We start from the raw sequence: 12,449 nt of genomic DNA on the forward strand, positions 1-12,449 counted from the left end.
TTTATGACTTTTATATAGCCCATCCTTATGTAATTTCTGCATATTTCTGCATACACTTTGTGTAAGTGCACCTTTGCGTTTTCACCATGCTTGTTCAGAGACATCTCAGCTGAAGATAGAAAAGGCATATTTTTTAGTGTGGGATAATTTATTCAAGACTAATCTGTCCTAAACTGAACCCATATGTCCTGACATTGTGTATTTCACTTCTCATGGATTAAGTGCAACGTAACCTCAAATAAACCTATATAATAAATCTTATCTTACAGGAATGTGTACTTTTTCTATCTGGAACAAGGCTTAATGCATTTCCATAACACCATACCCTAACTTTGAATTACTTATCATAATGTCCTTAGTAAGTTATTAACATGACCTTGTCGTTGCTGTGTCTGCAAAACCTGAGTTGCATCTATTCTATCCTTATGCTTTTGCTCTCGATGCATGCTTGTTGTGTGTCGGGAACAAAGGAGTGAGAAAAGGGGGAACCCGCACCCCCCACTCAAAACCATCCAAAAGATAAAAAAAGAGGCAAATAAAATGCTTTGTCTGCTTTTATTGCACCATGCTCCTGCAATCCAATAACCATTTTTAAATCAAGATTGGAAAAAATGTCTTGCGGTCTTTTCTTAGCCTTCAGAATCAGTTTTCACCTCCAAGAACAAAAGTTTGCTGCCAACCAATACTTGCCAAAACTCTCACTGCTTATTGAACATTGTATCAGGAAACATTGGGAAGTTTTGGGGATTTGTTTTCAATTGCATAACCCTTTGTAACTCGATAGATGTAGCCCAATATAGCCTACTGACTGTGTTACTGTATGAGGTTTTGAGTCCTACCTGTGCAGGGAGAGAGTTTGGCTCTGGCTCGTCCACTAGGACCTGCAGATCTCCGGTTGGTCCCGCGTCCCCGGCTCCTAGTCCTGTCATGAGCGCTGCATGCAAGCCAAGAAAATCTGCCTGCCTGCCTGTAACTTACTGCCTGGACTGAGGGACTTACTACTGGCTTCTCCAATCTCTCTCTCTCTCTCTCTCTCTCTCTCTCTCTCTGCTGGTCTGCCCACGTCTGTGTGCTGAGTGATTGACTACTGCCTTCTGCAATCTCTCTCTCTTTCTCTCTCTCTCTCTCTAACTCACTAACTTTCTCTATAACTTTACTGTCTGTTTCCTTCCCTCTATAATTTACTGCCTGCACAAACTGACTGCCTGCTTCTGCTTTCCTGTCTCAAACTTACTGCCTGCAATGAATGACTTACTGCTTGTTGCTCTCTCTCTCTCTCTCTCTCTCTCTCTTTCACTCCTTCCTTCGCTTTTCACCCACTCAGCTGGATCACACCATGAGCGTGTGTAAAGAGAGAGAGAGAGAGAGAGAGAGAGAGAGGGAGGGAGGGAGGGAGAATGTGTGTGTAAGTAAAAGTGGGGGAGCCACAAGGCACACATGCACACACACACACACACACACACTCACACACGCACAAGGAGGCTGCAACCCTGCGCAGGGTCGCCTCTGTTAAACCGCTGGACTTCCTCCAGGATATGCTACTAACTGGCCCAATGGAGGGAGAGAGCGAGAGAAAGAGAGAGAGAGAGAGAGAGATAGAGAGAGAGAGAGAGAGAGAGAGACAGAGAGAGAGAGTGTGGTTGTGGGCATTTAGAAATACACAGAGATTAACAGAGAGGAGAGAAAAGAAAGAGAAAGGGTGTGTGTGTGTGTGCGTGTGTATGCGTGTGTGCAGAAGGGAGAGCCTCGGAGATAAATCTTGGCCGGTCCGTTCCAAAATAGCCCCGGTCCACTTCCAACATCTGCCTTTGATCGCTGGTTTAGCGGAGTTTCTCTCCCTCGTTATTAGGCCATGAAAGATGTTACCATGTTGCAGCCGATGCTTGTGGTTTTACTGGGGATTCACATGGTTTTGTAAACAGTCTGGACCCCGTCACCTGGACTGCATCAATGTACAGTCAGTGGTGGTGAAGCTTACAGTGTCGTGCAAGGGGTGGCATCACTTTTATGGCATTCTATTCTATTCTATTCTGTTCTATAATTTCTGCTACGTGTATTAATCATGAACAACAGAACCATTTCATTGCAGTCATTTTACTGTCTTTTTATTATTTTTTGATTCAGAAAGAAGTTCTGTTAATTCAACCAGACTACAGACTTACACTGACAGATTTACACTATACCAGTCAAAAGTTTGGACACACCTGATTGAATGTACTATGTTTTTCATTCTCTTAAAGCCAATTTGATCTAAACGCTTATGCTTAAATGCTTGAAATTTGCTTTTTAGACAAATATAAATCGTGAGGTTGATGCCTATGTATGAATTTCTTTCCAAAGCCTTTGCCTTTCCATCAAGGCTACTTTAAAGAATCTAAAATATAACATAGTTTTGATTTGTTTAACACTTTTTTGGTACCTGTATAATTCCATTTGTGTTATTTCACAGTTTTGATGTCTTTACTATTATTCTAAAATCTGAAAAATAGTAAAAATAAAGAAAAATGTGTCCAAACATTTGACTGGTAGTGTATGCAGATCTATTCTGTTCTATTATTATTAGTTTATAGTTAAGTAATAAGTATTAGTTTTACTGCAAATTTGCTGCACTACATCCAGTTTGTGCTCCTATCTAGTTGCTTTGTTGGAGGTAAATTATTTTTAGTTTTGTGTTCTAATACAGCTGTAAACAGTACATTTACTCATCAAGCTGCTGATGCGTCAGAGGAGATTCCTACAATGGCTGCACACTCTCTACTACTTGTTGCTAACATGAACCAGTCGGCCTCTCTGACACAAAACAGCAGGCTCCCACAGGCATAGTTGCTGCCTGTGGCAAGGGGCATTCTGTGTAGTTTTATGGTGCTGGAGGACAGTAATCCCTGCTAATGAACATACTGCTGCCTGCTCTTCCCTGCTCCTCCTCTCCTCCGCTCTCCTCCGCTCTCCTCTCCTCTCCTCTCCTCTCCTCTCCTCTCCTCCTCTCACCTCTCCTCCTCCTCTCCTGATCAACAGTGAGTGAAACAGCTCCATATTAGGACCACCACTCTGGATTGTCTCAGATGGATTGTTTACTGCCAAACACTTCAAACGGCTTTGGGGCACTTATACCAGAGCAACTGCTTTAAGTAGGAGGAGCGGGGACGGAGAACGGGGGGCTTTTCTGTAATGACTACAAAAACAGAGCCTCTCTGGGTCTGTCACACAGTTTAGCAGTCAACAAGTTGAGTATGATCTGAAAACACACCTACAAAAGCACACACAAAAAACCCTTCCACAGGTGTGATTAGATGCTTGAATTGTTCATGTACAAAAAAGGAAATAAAAAGCAAAATATGATCAAAGCAGCTCTTTCAGTGCAAGTATTTTGTAATAATTAAATATTATGGTTAAGAAGAAAGGAATAGCAGACAGAATGATGTCAAAATAAACTACAAAATGCAATTTCCCCATGAAACCTAGTATGCATCTGTGTTTATTACGTGTGCGTGTGTGTGTGTGTGTGTGTGTGTGTGATGAGAGAGAGGGTGTTGATTTGCGTGCCAGGCCAGCTGTGTGCCAGTAGGCAGATGAAGGATGTGTGTCTTATTAAAACACTTCAAACACATTCTTTACAGAGCCAGGTTGACGTTTGAACCCAATGCATCCCTTTTAGACATTTTTACAGCCTCCATATAATATATAAATGTCCAAATTAATCTTTGATGAAAGATGAAAATGCCCATTTCTTTCAACACAGGCCTGTTTAAAGGCAAGTTTATCTTTGTTTATCTGCCAAGTCCAATATTTGTATTAGATATTCTTGTCATTTATATACAGCTATATTCATTTTTTGACCATTTGCTGGGCACTTACACTACCACACCTGATTAAATGCACTATTATCTTAAATCCATTTTGATCGAAAGACTTGTGCTTAAATGCTTGAAATGTGTTTTTTAGACAAATATAAATAGTGAAGTTGATGCCTATGTATGAGTTTATTTCCAAAGCCTTTGCCTTTCCATCAAGGCAAACACTTTTTTGGTTACTGCATAATTCCATTTGTGCTATTTCATACTTTTGAATTCTACTATTATTCTAAAATGTGGAAAATAGTAACAGATAAAGAAAAATGCGTGTGTTCAAACTTTTGACTGGTAGTGCATATCTAAAGTGTTTGACGTTACCTTGAATGAATACATTTTTAGGATGAGTGGCCCCAACTGAAGCCTTAACCCTTGTATTTTTAGTGCCATACTCTTCCGATTGAGCACAACCTACTACAAAACTCTTAGTGCAGCCAGTACAAATTTCTTGGTATCACTTGGTAAGGCATGCTGACTTTAACTCTTCAGAGAGCTGCTTTATTGAATACAAGTGGATCCTCTATATCTGCTCAATTTATGATAATGTGATTGTCCTAAATACAAAGGATATACAAAAAGAGATACAGTCTGCTGTTTACTATTTGGCAAAGGTTACAAACATCCCTGAGGAGGCACAACTGAGAATTTACATAAACTATTCTGGGCGGAGATGAGAGGCTTTCATTTATCTTAATGGCTATGGGACGCCGTTTGATCCAGAACACGTTTTTTGAGTTATCTCTTGTCCCTCCCTATCTGTTTCTCCGTCTTGCTGGCTTTGTCTCCCTGTCTCTCTCTCCGGTTTCTCTCTCTCTTTGGCTTTGTCTATGTCTGTCTCTGGCTTTCCCTCTCTCTCTCTCTGTTAGTCCCATGGTTCCCTACCTGGCCACAATCCACGACAGATTGGAAATGCATCGGAACAACACAAGTAAACACACACATACACGTGCGCGTGTGCACACACACACACACACACACACACACACACACACACATACACACACACACACACACAAACCCCCCTTTCGGATGCAGCTATTTAGACAAACCAGATGACCCCATATCCCCATCTGCTGTGGCTATAAAGTTAAGACCCTGTTAATCAAAACACTGTACATTGAATCCTTCCCATTAAAGCCTATCTGGATCTCAGCAGTGATACAGTCCATGCTCTATAGGTAATTGTTCAAAGACTCCAAGCATGAATCACTCTCTAGATCAGGAAACAGTGAAATAATGCAGCAGCTGACCCTTCTTTGTCTCCATTTCCCTTGTGCAGCCTCATTTTCTCTTCACACTATTCCTACACTCATTATCATTCCCACTCTATCGCTTTTCTCTGTCTTTTACTCAGTTTAAATCTTCCCTCTTATCTCACTCTGTCTTGCTGTCTTATTCTCTCTTTCTCCCTCTCTCCCTCCCTTTTTGTCTTTTTTTTCTGTTTTGCATTGTTTCTTTCTCTCTCACGCTCCCTCCCTCCCTCCCTCCCTCTCTCTCTCTTATTCCCAGCTCTACTTTGTGTCTACTTTGCCAGACGAATGGCTAGACGCCATGGAAGATAAAGTAGATGCTTCTGGAATCAAAGTTTATCATCCAGCTGTGTCACAGTCTGTCAGCCCCGGTGTCATGTTGGGTTAAATTATCAAGTATCAAATCAAATATATTTCTTTCAATGAGTTTGAATACATTAGACAGACAAATGAAGGTTGTATTTGGAAAGAATAAATAGAAGTGGGAGCATTTAAGGCAGATCTTAGAGAGTTTATTTAAGGAGATTAAGAGAAGAGGATAATCTTATGGTCTGTAGTTCAATGTGTTGTAATGTAACTAATGTGTTTAACTGTAACTAATAGCTGTGATTGATAACATAATAACAGCATTTCTTACACTATCAGTCTAGACTCGCGGTGGGTCAGCAGAGGCTGGAAGGGTTTGGTACAAACTTATCATCTGGCTCTGTCACAGTTTGTCAGGCTGGGTGTAAAGGTGGATTAATGAATCAGGTCATAATATTATTACAAGTCATCTTTCTGTTGTGCAATGCGCTGTGGAATTTCTAGCTTTTCCATGCCAGACGATTTCAGGGAGAAAAAGAGAGACATGTCAGATCTACAAGGGAGCGGGAACTGGACGGCGGATAAGGATTGTAGACTGTAACATTTGATGTATGAGAAGTAAGCCTGTGACCTGAAGGCTGTTGGTTTGAAAAGTGAATGTTCATCCCTATTTGATCTCTTTGTAAGCATGGCATGCTGCTATAAGAGAAAGGCTGCAGGTTTAATCCCTTTGTGAGGATGATGCATAGTTCTAATTATTGATCAGTTTAATTGAATCTGATCTCAGCTCTCTTGTTCCACAGTTGATCAGATGCCTTGGCTTCACAGTTAATGTTAGCAACTGAACTGTTATCAAACATAGCATAATTGCTTTATTATGAAATTCCAGAGTTTGTCTTATATATAGACATTATATTATTATTATATATCTTATATATAGACATTTAGCTATACAGTATATTTGTATATACATATACTGAATATAAATCACTGTATCGCAGCAGTTCATGCCAACTAACTGCAATGAAGAAACATGTCATGTGAATTTAATTTGCTTAGTAGATGATCTGTGTAAAAATTCATAAAGTGGGAAGATTTATAGTTGCAAGTGAACTGTCAGTCATTTTATCATTCATACTATCATTTTTGCCTACTAATAAGAGTATTCTGTTTCAGAGTTATCACAAACTGCAACTGAATACTGCATAGCTGTTTTCCCTAATTTGATTGAAAAAAAAAAAAAACCCTGAGAGAATAGGTTTATCTGTCTTGTTTCTGTCTGTGCTGAGAGATTCTTCAAACATCTCCACCACAGGACCCAAAGTGATAAAAAAAATATGCTGAACAAGAACAAATTCACTGTTATAGCAACGACTTGGGGGAGTAGTGACAGGAGGGACGATTAAATTCTTACAAACGCTCCCCAGGGATCAGTAGGCTACATCCCTTGTACTGTTGTCCAGCTTCACTATCTACAATGTCCGCAGGATTTCACTCACTTCCCCCAACCGGATTTTCCCAACTGGTCTCGGGATTTGAACCAGCACCTACTGGTCACAAGCCTGCCTCTGTAATCATTAGACTACCAGACAAAAGCTCGACTGAAGGCCGTATTACCAGAGGCTACATAGCTCTTCTCCCCTCGGGGAGTGCAGAGTGAGGTCACCGGGACAAGTTATCCACCACCGGAAATTTCCCTCGCCAAGCTCACATCAGTCCAGGGAAGTACAGTGTTTTCAGTGGCTGAAAGAATTCCCCAGAATATGTAAATGTATTCATGCAAAATTCATTAGACTGGGAAGTCAAGCCACTTCTGGGACTTTCTGTTGAACTGAACCGAACGCTTCTAGATATAAAGACTGTGCAACATAACAGCTTCTGGGACTAATTCAAGCATTAGGAGATTCAGTTTCCACTTTCTGGGGTTTTTGAAAGTGCTTATTAAAACAATAAAACACAATAAAATCAAACAAATTTATGATTCTTTTTTGGTGGTTTGGTTATTTAATTGTTTCTATGTTTTTTTTTATAACCAACTAAATATCTTTGCCATCTGCAGCACTTGAGGAAATCTTTTTCCACAAATCAGGTCTGTCATTAATAAACAAAAAATGTATTATTATGGAAATTTAGCTTTAACTATGAATTTTCACACCAGCTGCAATTTTTCTCAAACAATTCTCTACTTCCAGATTTCCATGTTCTGGGGTCTTCGCCATGATTAGTTAATAATGCTAACTTTATTTAGTTTGCATTGAGTGATGTGTTTGTATGTAATCTTTTTATGATGGTAAGCCCAAACACATACTCAGGCATTTTATAATATATCACATTGTTGTATTCCCTGTAAGGAGTGCTTCTATCCATGTATGTCATATTTTACAAGCTATTTGCTAATGGGTCAGTTGCTAACATTAGCTAGCAGCCACATAGCCTAACTTTACTGTATCCTTCATAGAAGAGATGAAGGCAGCTGATCACTTAGGGAGCTAAAATCTTATTCAAATAAAACTATGATTAATTGTCATTGCTGTGAACGTGTCGTAGGACTGCACATAATCTGTATTCGTTACGCCTTCTCTTCTGTTTTATCACTGAACAAATTAAAAAATAAATATTAGAAAAATATTTTATTCATTGGCTCATTGGCTACATCTGTGCTTGTTGCCTGGCAACATAACCAATCAACATTCATGAAGAATCAACATTCTGCGATCTACTGGGGCTTTGATGAATCCAATTTTCTCTAAATAGATGTTCAGACCAGTTGTTTAGTGCTCAAAGATGTTGGAATAAATTTGAGAGTTCTGTTCTCTCAGTGTAATTAGGGGACTTTTAAAAGCTGTAATTAGTGTTAAGTGTTTCTTTGGTGCGTTAGTGAGGTTGTGTTTATGTTAATCATGAACATCGAATGCCTGTGAATGACCATTATATGTGTTTTATACACTGAATCTGCAAAATATTAGGGACATTTTTCTGATATTGTGCTGCAGCCACGAAAACAGTATGTGTCCCTAATATTTTGTACAGTCAGTGTATGTGACTGTGTTTATCATTATACACAGTGGTAGCCATTGTAACAGACTGCATTCATGCCCAGCATCTATCCCAAAATGATTCTGCAGGCACTTCTTTTTTGGATGTCCTATCCAAATTAGTACAAAAACTTTTTTCAATTCTTCATGGAGCCAAAGCGTGGCAGCAGTTCAGCAAGAAGTGGGACTTACACAAAAGCTACATGAAAACCGTCTGCTTGTGTGTATGTGCATGTTAATGCGTGTGTATGGCTGTGTATGTCTGTGTATGTGTGTGAGTGTGTGTGTGTGTGTCGTCCTGATTTTTGTCAGACCACAGTGCTCTACAATGCTTTCCATATGAGCCACAGTATACATCCTACCCACAGTAAATTGCCCAATTACCCCAAAACTTGTGTAAGAAGTTAATTGCTTAACCGCTTACAGTTGAGGAGTTGCAGTCCAAATGGCATATCCACCTTTGGAAAAATAGCACCTACTCTGGCAAAATTATTTCTGGCATGAAAGTATAACTCACTATTATATATTATGGATGATATTAGCTATCTTGAACTTTTTATTTACAAAATAGAAACATGTCATTCTTTTTTCATGTCTTCTGCTGCCCTACAAACTAATGGTAGGTAACATTATTATCTTGTGGTATTTAAGTAAGGTTAGTGCAATTAGGTAACTTAACCCTGTCGCAGTGCTTCAGTGCAGAGAATTGAACACACGTGCCGTGGGTCTGTACAGGATCTGTGCTTGTGTTTTTTTCAAAATGAATGTATAGCATTTTGGAATGAAACCTTTCAGCTGTGTTGAAACAGCCCAAAACTTGCATCGATCCTGCAATAGTACCTCAGTTGCTGATCTATATGCCTAATGCCAGACCATACCTAGCACCTTCTAATGGCTGAAAAAAAGAAACATTTTCAAAAGAAAGATGATAACCTTCCAAACAATTTCTCTTAAGAGCAAAGCAAGACTGCAGCAGCCACACAGAACACATGGTTTTTGCTACATCTGTATCTGTGTCTCCTCTAAGTGTTTGTATCCAACCAAAACACAATTTACGTCCTGTTTTCTGTGTTCCTACTTTGTCTTCCTGCCCCTTTCATTTCTCTTGGCACAGTAAAACTAATTTCTCTCTGTGTCTAATTACTGTCTGAAATGAGAGTGGACCATCCAGATAGTTTCATACCAGTTTTCATAGATGTTGTGCAGGTTGTGGTCCTCAGCTCAGTGGGCAGAGCACCTTGGAAATGATGCTGTTTTTCTTTGTATGTGTCATCATAGTGTTTATTTTAAGTCATTTCTGGATTATAGGTGGTGAATTCATTGTGTATGACACTGCTGTAACATATACTGTCATTTGGCAATATTCAGTGCAAAGAGAGATGGATGGGAAGACTTTGCAGATTGGAGTTTTGGTTCCATGAACATTTCTCGGATGCAGAGCTGCTCTCGAGGTAGAAATAATGTTGTTGGTTGAGTTAAGCCTTAATGGGCGGAGCCAAAGACCCACAGCTCTTAAAGCTAACTTTAGTCCTATGAAAAAGGTAAAGGGTGAGAGAGAGGTAACTAATATTATGAAGGCTAGTACTCATGCTACTGACTTAAAAAATGCAATCTAGTCATACTAAGTTATTGAGTTTCCACCTTAATCATCTGAGTTTGGGAACCCTAACCCTCATGTGAAATTTCCAAGTAGGAAATTTGTTGTTCCGATATATCCGATAGCACAAGAATGCACAATTAATTGCACTGCGAAAAATGTTGTTCTTTGGCTCCGCCCACTGAAGTTTAACTCAACCAATAAGAATGCCAGAATGTTTGTATGGCTAAAACTTCCTTTATTACAGCACTGCATAGAGAGCAGAAACACATGTCAGCATCTTGCAGAGTCAAACCTTGCCAATTTCTCCCTTGCTCAAGATCCATGCATAATCACTCTGCCTGTGTACTTTTTTACCCCCCTGCACTGCAGCTCAGGATGATGTGTTCTTTAGATATTGGAGTCTAGGGGGAATGTAAGGCGGAGATTGGCTGAAATTAGATTTGAAATCCTTTCAAATACCTCAAGCCTTTTTCATCCCAGAACCCATGCTGAGTCAATTTAGTCTCGTCTTAAATTTATCCAGAACCAGGCTCATGTAAGGACATGTACAGTATGCTCTTTGTCACCTTTTGGCTTGAAATAATGTGTTGTTAAGGTATTCATTGTCTCCAGGAAATTAAGCAGAACTTGGCTACCTGTAGGCTACAGAGGTGTTCAGTACATACAGGTGTGTTCTCTGGCTCCAACTTGCCTCAGATTTTAGTTGAAATATTTTCAATCAGCCAAAGGATTCTACAACTTCTTTCAGCCCAAGATCCAAATTTATCCTCTTGAGCGCCAAACTTGGTGTTTGAACTTAGCTCCAGTATTTCTGCCCTTTTTCCGATGTGCTGATCTGGGCCAAGAAAAGGATTATCCAAACTGGAAATTCTCAACTTGGCTCCTCCAAGGAGTGCATTTAGTCTTGCCCTTGGACCCCAGCTAATTAAAAAATATTAGTTTTATTATGTGGGTTACACTAGAAACAACCCTTTGACCCATTATGGGAGGCACTAACTCAAGCCATTTGCTTTAGCCTGTGTGGTGGGACAGATGGAAAGTGATGTCACTTTCTCTTTTGAGTGGTAAAGTGAATGCTACACAAATGTAGTACAGTGAATGTATATAAATGTTATATACCAAAACAAAGCAACCGAGGGGGAATCTTGGAAAACAGAAAGGACACTGGAATGCACCTTAGCTTCTAATGTTAAAGATTGTCGGATTGGGTGCTCTTTGGATAAAAAAGGGTCCTCTAATCATGGAAGAGAGATTCAAGGCACTCTAACAGTCTGTTAAAAAGCCTTTATTCTGTTTGGCTAGTCATACTTGTAAGTTAAAAACAACACTCCACACGTGACCCATGCGTCTCATCAGTGTTTAAAGGGGGAATCTCCTTTATGTTTTGAAGCCTATTTTGAGAAACCTTTTGCTTCAGCCTGTGTGGAGCGACAGGGACAGACAGGCCTGTGACCCAATTACATCCCAGTCCATAATTTCAGGATTAGGTTAATGGGCCTTTAAGTAATTTATGACTTTTATAAATCTGTATCGGTGACCAAGGAATTGTAACAACATTGCTTGACAGCTGTTCAGCACAGTTTACGGTAGCCTGTAATTGACAAAAATATCATAAAACAAGTAAGATATCAAATTGCAGCAGAAGATCCAACAGTTATGTCTAGTGAAGAGGTAACATATTGCAATGTACAATAATACTGCTTTGGCAGGTAGCACAGTCCTGGAAATTTCAGCACTGTGTGAAGTAATCAGTAATATTTTGAGTCATCAACAGCCCTATCAAACACCCTATGGGAGCTATGGGAGAGTAAATATCTTACTTAATGCACCTTTAACCTGTGTGAATTACCAGAGGGTAAGAGGTCACACTTTGCTCTTTTGAAACCACGGGTGAATCAGTTCAGTCCAGTGTAACTCAGAATATCATTCATGCCTCCTGTCATCAGTAAAATCCCATCGATGAGGCTGAGACCTCTTACACCTCTTACAGCTCCTCTTGTTACCAAGGAGATTGTAGTGTGAACATCAACACTGTCCAAATCGATTCCCCTCTGATGTCTTATAGCCTTACACTGCACAGCTGCTCTACTGTCCTCCCACATTACATCTTGGCTCAGGCAGTTTTGTGGACGCCACAAGACTCACCAGGACCTCCTGCCAAGGATGGACAGAGGGGCAAGAATAAGGGAAGGAGAGAAAAAGATGATGTAATGAAGGAAGAGTGGAGAAATGGGCACAATAACAACCCAAAACTTAGATAACTTGTTCCGGGCTTAAGTCAAGAGCGGAGTGTAGATGAAAGCTTTCACACCACAATCAACCATACCTTCTTTTGTCCAAATCTAACATGCTTTCTTTCTTTTTAAAGGGAGGCTCCCTATGATATGAACGTTTTTCTTTGAGACCAAGA

The 12,449-nt window shown here is 39.9% G+C and overlaps 1 protein-coding gene across 1 annotated transcript in view; it reads right to left on the reverse strand.

Annotated features, from left to right (window-relative positions):
• Window positions 1-1,034, reverse strand: part of lrrc17 (leucine rich repeat containing 17) — a 29,567-nt gene extending 28,533 nt beyond the window's left edge. Inside the window, exon 1 of the mRNA XM_071512538.1 lies at window positions 840-1,034. The gene's annotated coding sequence lies outside the window, so the exon portion shown is untranslated. The remainder of the gene's footprint in view (window positions 1-839) is intronic.
• Window positions 1,035-12,449: the final 11,415 nt, after the last annotated feature.

Source organism: Centroberyx affinis, unplaced genomic scaffold (assembly GCF_046629955.1).
Source record: "Centroberyx affinis isolate AG114_WGS23_722 - 3 ecotype Tasmania unplaced genomic scaffold, CSIRO-AGI_Caff_v1 ptg006345l_1, whole genome shotgun sequence".
Taxonomy (NCBI): Eukaryota; Metazoa; Chordata; class Actinopteri; order Beryciformes; family Berycidae; genus Centroberyx; species Centroberyx affinis.